The 7,093-nt window shown below is 37.9% G+C and overlaps 1 pseudogene; it reads left to right on the top strand.

Annotated features, from left to right (window-relative positions):
• The first annotated feature begins 3,124 nt into the window (after nucleotides 1-3,124).
• Nucleotides 3,125-6,071, top strand: LOC101424291 (glycosaminoglycan xylosylkinase-like; annotated as a pseudogene).
• The last annotated feature ends 1,022 nt before the right edge of the window (nucleotides 6,072-7,093 follow it).

Here is a 7,093-nt window from a genome sequence, read left to right as displayed (position 1 = left end):
TAAACTAAACCAGAATAAATACTCTAGTAAGCCAGATGCCAAGACACCAACAAAAAACTACAATCTACACCAAGAAACAGGAAGATAAGAGTATTCACAGATAAACAGAAACTGAGAGAATTTCTAACCAAGAGACCAGATTTTCAGGAAATGCTAAAGGGTGTGCAGGGGAGAAAGGCCTGGAAGAGAGTCTAGAAATGAAGATATATCAATAAAAGTAACCAAATGTGTCAAAAGAGTGGGGAAAATAAAATATGACACATAAAACTCAGATAGCAATAAACTCAACCAATGATGTAAAGCGCTTGTATTCAGAATACTGCAACTCAGTGTCAAAAGAAATCAAAAAAGGCCTTACTAACTGAAAGAGCATTCCATGCTCATGGATTGGAAGATAAATGTCATAAAGATATCAATTCTACACAAATTGTTATACAGATTCAATGCAATCCCAATAAAATTCCACCAACTTTTTTTATTGATAACATGATTATCAAAATTATTTGAAAGGGTATCTGAATAGCCAGAAACATCTTAAAAAGGAAAAGCAAACTCTCATCTCCGGATTTTGAATTACATTACCTACCTATAGTGGTAAAAACAACATGGTACTGGCATAAAGACAGACACATAGACCAATGGAACCAAATTGATGGTTCAAAAACAGACCCTCGCATGTATGGTCAAGTGACTTTTGACTAGCCTATCAAACCCACACAGCTCAGGCAGAACAGTCCTTTCAACAAATTGTGATGAAAGAACTGGATATCCATAGCCAAAAGAAGGAAAGAAGACCCCTATCTCACACTTTATCCAAAAATTAACTCAAAATGGATCAAAAACCTAAATATAAAAGCAAGAACCATAAAACTTCTAGAAGAAATTGTAGGAAAATACCTTCAAGCCCTGGTAGTAGATGGTGGATTCTTAAAGGGGATAAGAGGAGGACTGAGATGGACAACTCATATTTAATGTATGTAGAAGTTTTAACTAGCTTTAATGTAAAAGTGTGGAAATGTATGAAGTAATTGGTAACAAATAGTGAATAACAGCTAATTTATAAATGAGGATGTGGCTGAAAATGGTAGTCTAGATATGTAAATGCCAATTGACAGAATGCTAGAGAATAATCTAAGAACTGAATATCACAGTAAACCAAGAGGTGGATGAGAATTGCGGTTGATGGTACAGAAGCAAGAGTGTCCTTTGTGAGCTAGAGCAAATGTGAATCACTACTGCAGGTGGTGGGAATGTGGAGAAACATGGGAATAGCACAACCAGAGTGACATATGGACTGTGGTTAATCAGAACAGTGTAATATGCTTGCATCTATGCTGAAGACATACTGTGTTAATAATGGGGCAGTATGGAGAATATGTGCCAAAGGTACACTATGGATGTGGTAACAGTCAGATGATATTATTTTATCTGTAACAAATGTTCTACCACAGTTTGGTGTGTTGATAGGTGGATGTTGTTTGGGAATTCTGCACATGTGCATGATTGTTTTATAAGTTTACAATTTCTGTCATAAAAAAATATATGTAAAATGCAATTAATGTGCCACAATGATGAAAGAGGTTGTTAATGTGGGAGGTGAGGAATAAAGTGAGGTGAGGGGTATATGGGAACCTCTTATACTTTTTAATGTTACACTTTTTTGTGCTCTATGTATCTTTATTTAAAAAGACAATAAGTAAATACATATATGTAAAAAATATAAGAATGGGGTAGATTGGGGGGGAGGGAAATACACCAAATGTAAGATAAGGACTATAATTAGTAGCAAGATTTTGACAATATTCTTTCATAATCTGTAACAAATTTCTCACAACAATGCAAGGCGTTGGTGGAGGGTTGATGTATAGGACCCCTGTATAATGTTATGCATGTTTGCTTTGTAAGTCCACAACTTTTACTGTATACTTATTGTTTATGTTTGTTCATATATAAATGATATAAAGATAATAATAGGGTGGGTTAGGGAAAATATTTTGGTTAGTAGTAATATTTTGACAATGCTCTTTAATCATTAGTTTAAAATGTTTAACAATGATGCAAGGTATTGTTGGTAGGGTGAGTTATGAGAGTCCTGTATGATACTATGTATGTTTGTTTTGTAAGTTCCCAACTATTACTATACACTTATTGTTTATGTATGTTTATGTGTGAGGGATATACTTCAATAATTTTTAAATGAAAAAAGGCAGTTCAGTAAATAAGAAATATAGCTACTAAATACAAAAAAAAAAAAAGCAACCAACAGAAAATGTCCCTAAAGAACCCATAATGGATTTATTAAAGACTTTAAATCAGTTTTTTGAAATATGTTCAAAAAACTAAAGGAAACTGGTTGAGTTTGTTAGTCTGACAAAATGCAATATACCAGAAATTGTTTGGCTTTTACAATGGAGATTTATTTGCTTGCAAGCTTACAGTTATGAGATTGTAAAAATGTCCAAATGAAGGAGCATCATCAGGTGATGCTCTCTCCCCAAAGACCACAACTCTTCTGTCACATGAATGCTGGTCTCTCCCTTCTCTTCCAGGTTTCATTGCTTCAGCTTCTGGCTTCCTCTCTCAGCTTCTATGGCTTTCTTTCTGCTTCTGTGTGTTTCTCTATATAGTCATCCCATTTATAAAGGACTTCAGTGAGATTAAGACCCAGCCTGTGCCTTAATTGAAGTGACTTACTCAAAGGTCCTTAACCAAAATAACCTAATCAAAAGGTCCCACCCACAGTAGGCTCACACCCACAGGAATGGATTCATTGTAAGACTATGATCTTCCAGGGTACATACAGTCTCAAACTACCATAGAAACCATGCCTTAAAAATATAAAAGAGGAAATAATGTCTCACCAAGTAGATAAAATTAAAAAAGAGAATTTATGAAAAAGGAGAACCCAAATAGAAATTCTGGAGTTAAAAAGTACAATAACTGAAATGAAAAATTTACTAGAAGGACTAAAGAGCATATTTGAGCAGAAGAAGAAAGAATGAGCAAATTTAAAGATAGGTTGATTTTGATTATTGACTCGGAAGAAAAGAAAGAAAAAAATGAAGAAAATTGTTCAGAGCCTTAAAACATGTGATACATCATCAAATGTACCAACATATGCATAATGAGAGTCCCAGAAGAGGAGGAGAGAGAGAAAGGGGCAGAAATACTATTTGAAGAAATCATGACTAAAAAAATTGCCAAACTTGATGAATCTATACATCCAAGATGCTTGGTGAACACCAAGTGAGACACTGAAAGAAAGCCACACCTAGTCACATGATATTGACATAGCTAAAAGCCAAAGACCAGGAGAAAATCTTGAAAGCATCAAAAGGATAGGAACTCCTGATGTACAAGGACTCCTCAATAAGAAACAGGTTATTTCTCATGAAAACCCATGTGGTTTAGTTTGCCAAAGGGCTGCCAATGCAAAGTACCAGAAATGGCTTGGCATTTATAAAAGGGATTTATTTGGAATAAAAGCTTACAGTTCCAAGGTCATGAAAAGCCCAACTCTAGATACAATAAGTGGTGCTTTCTTACCAGAGACAACTGCCATGTGGTGAAGCAAGATGACTGCCAATCTTTGCTGAGGTCTCCACACTTCTGCAGCAGCAGACAAATCTGATATAAGGCCTGTCTCTTACTGGGCCTCCTCTTTCAGTCTCAGCAGCTCTGCTTTCTTCCCAATTTCAGCTGTAAGCTATCAGGCATATGGCTCATTTCTCCCTTAGCCTCATCTCTTTGCACCTCTCAGGGGCTGCTCTCCTTGCAGCTCAGGTGTGGGCAAAACTGGAATCCTTTCTCTTATCATTGCAGGATCAAATATGCTGTCTTCCTTTATCTGCCTTTCTCTGTCTCTGTTTATCAGACCCAGCAAGAGGGAAATGACTCACCCTGAGTCATGCCTTACTGACAAAGTCCATTGAAAAGCCCTAAAGCTATTTATCAAATAATCTAATCAAAGAACCCTCAACCAAATGTAATGCAATCATAGGGTATCACAAACACAGGAATAAATTAGTTTAAAAAACATAATCTCTTTTTGGGATTCATAAAATAATCTCAAACTACCACACCATGGAAACCAGAAAGCAGATGGATGACATATTCAAAATGCTGAAAGAAAAAGACTGCTAAACTAGAATTCTATATCCAGCAAAACTAACCCTTAAAAATAAAGGAAAATTTAAGACATTCCCAGATAAATAAAAACCAGGAGAGCTCATCACTAACAGTAATACTACAAGAAATACTAAAAAGAGTCCATCAGGCTGAAATAAGAGGACACTACAAAGTAACCTGAGTCTACATGAAGGGAAAAAAGAGCACCATATAAGTAAGCATATAGGTAAATACAAAAGAGATTAGAAATGTATTTTATAACTTCCTTTTTACTATCTTATTTAAAAGAAAACTGCGTAATTCAATAATTATAAAAGTATATTCATGGGGACAATTAAATGTAAAAAATGTAATTTGAGATAATAATATCCTAAAGGAAGGGGACATGGAGCTATAAAAGAACAAAGTTTTCAATAGTAATGAAATTGATATTACTCTACACTATTATAAATTAAGATGATAATTGGAATCTCCAGGGCACACATTAAGGAAATAACTAAAAAGTAGGTAGCAAAGCAAATGACAAGGTAATTAAAATGGTACACTAGAAAATATCTATTTAACAAAAAATGGCAGGAAGAAACAAATAGAAGAAAAAAGACAACAAAAAGTAGAAAATGAATAACAAAGTGGGAGGAATAAATGCAACCTTACCAGTAATTACATTAAATGTAAATGGATTAAATCTCCAATGAAGGAAACAATTGGCAAAATAGATTTTTAAAAACAATGAGCCAATTATAAACTCTCTAAAAGAGAGTCAGTTTATATTGAAAGACACACATAGGAGTCAGAGACTGAGAAGGAGGGGGTGGGCGTGGGACGGTTGGCTCTGCACTAGGAAAGGTGGCCAAGGAATGGCCCAGCCAGGGGTGGGCAGGAGCTGCAGTGGCTGCGGCTGGGGGCAGTGATCGCAGCGTGCAGCTGCCCCTCCCCAGTGGAGGCGGTGGGGGTGGCCGGGGCCGCACCACACTGCACAGCGCGGGTGGCCATGGAGTAACCTAGATCCTGGCAGGTACAGCCAAGATGACATGGTAGAAGGGGAACCATATGCTGGTTATGATTGACACAATGCAGAGGTAGGAGCCTTTCATTTGGACAGGATTCTGGGTTTCCACCGTGCCCCCTTGGTGGATGGCAGATTTGTTAACCTGCGGACAGAGATCAGGCCTGTTGCCACAGAGCAGCTGTTGAGCACCTTCCTAACTGTAGGAAACAATACTTGTTTCTATGGGAAGTGTTATTACTGCCAAGAAACAGAGCTAGCTTATGCTGATAGAGACACAAAGGAGGGATCTGTCACACTCTAGCTCCCAGATGTGTGGCCTCTGCAGAAACACTGACACCCATGGGGCAGGATTTACTGAGAGGGCAAATTGGCCAGATAGGAGTATGATGAGAGCTACTGTGATGCTGTGAAGAAAATGTCCCCTTATGACTCTGGCCCACGCCTCCTGGACATCATTGACACAGCTGTCTTTGATTACCTAATTGGCAATGCTGACCGCCATCACTACGTGCGCTTTCAAGATGATGAAGGCGCTAGTATGCTCATCCTTCTTGATAATGCCAAAAGCTTTGGGAAGCCCTCCGTGGATGAGAGAAGCATTCTCGCCCCTCTCTATCAGTGTTGCATCTTTCGGGTTTCCACCTGGAACAGATTAAACTACTTAAAGAACGGTGTGCTGAAGTCTGCCATGGCCCATGACCCCATCGCCCCAGTGTTCTCCAGGCTTCACCTGGACACCGTGCACCCATGGCCGCTGAGTGTCCTGGCCACTGTGAAGCAGTGCACTGACCAGTTTGGGGCGGACTCTGTGCTGGTGGAAGACAGGATGCCTCTCTCCCACTTGTAATTCTCAACACAAAATATGTGAAACTTCTTTTTACAAAGATAGAAAAACAGCACAATCAATTCTAAATGTTATCAGATGCATTGGAAATGTCCAGCATCAAGGTCTGGTGACCGGGAACAGGGTGCCCTTGGATGTCTTTGGTGTTTTCTGTAGCAGAAGCTAAAGCAAAGACTACAAGTTTTTGACCACAGAGCTGTTCCTGCTGAATCACCTTCTGACTTCCTTGGCATCATGTACCCATTCTAGAAATGTGCATTATAGTCTTAATTTGCCAAAGGACAGAGAAGTGACATGGGATAGGCTAATGCTGGCATTGGTTCTGGAGTGTGTGTTTTGAGTTTAACCTTACAGTCCTTTCTCCACCAGTGTGGATTTTCTGAAAACTCTTTACAATCTCTTGCGTCCTTTAAATCAGGACTAGTCAAATTGGAAGCTCACTGCCTCCTAAGGAGTGGCAGGAAATAAAATCTTGCATTCTCTTGATTCAAAATAGCACTCTCTGTTGGAGGGAATATGTTTTTAAGATAACATTGGAGAGAAAGGCCAAAGCAGAAAAGGTGTTTGGGCTACAAGTTGTTGGGTAGTGGTGCTTTTGATGATTCTTAGGAAAGAAAGAAGAGAAAGAGATCACATGGTAAACCCAGAATTGGGAAGATGATTGAATTGTATACTGAGATCATTAGTGAAAACAGATCCCCCTGTATTTAGGTTCTTCAGGTGTGTAAAAAGCAAAGATGACTTTGTGCCTAAGTAAAATCTGCATTCTCATAGTTGTGTCAAAATTAACCAAATAATTGCTTCTAAAGAAAATATTATACATCCCAAGCATGATTCTCTTAAGGAGACTTTTTTCCCCTTTTTCCCAAAGCAGGCGAATCCTTTCTTAATTAACAAAACAAGCGGAAATAATACCTTGAATAAGAAAAAAAAAATGAAAGACACACACAGGGTGAAAGTAAAAAGATAGGAAAAATATGCAACCAAAAGAGAACTGCACCAGTTTCAGACAAAATATACTTTAAGACAAAAACTTGTTACTACAGACAAAGATGTACACTTGTTAATGATAAATGGGTCAATATGTAAAACCATAATGTAAATCAAAATGG

Source organism: Dasypus novemcinctus, chromosome 8 (assembly GCF_030445035.2).
Source record: "Dasypus novemcinctus isolate mDasNov1 chromosome 8, mDasNov1.1.hap2, whole genome shotgun sequence".
Taxonomy (NCBI): Eukaryota; Metazoa; Chordata; class Mammalia; order Cingulata; family Dasypodidae; genus Dasypus; species Dasypus novemcinctus.
This window is presented reverse-complemented; position numbering and strand designations above follow the sequence as displayed.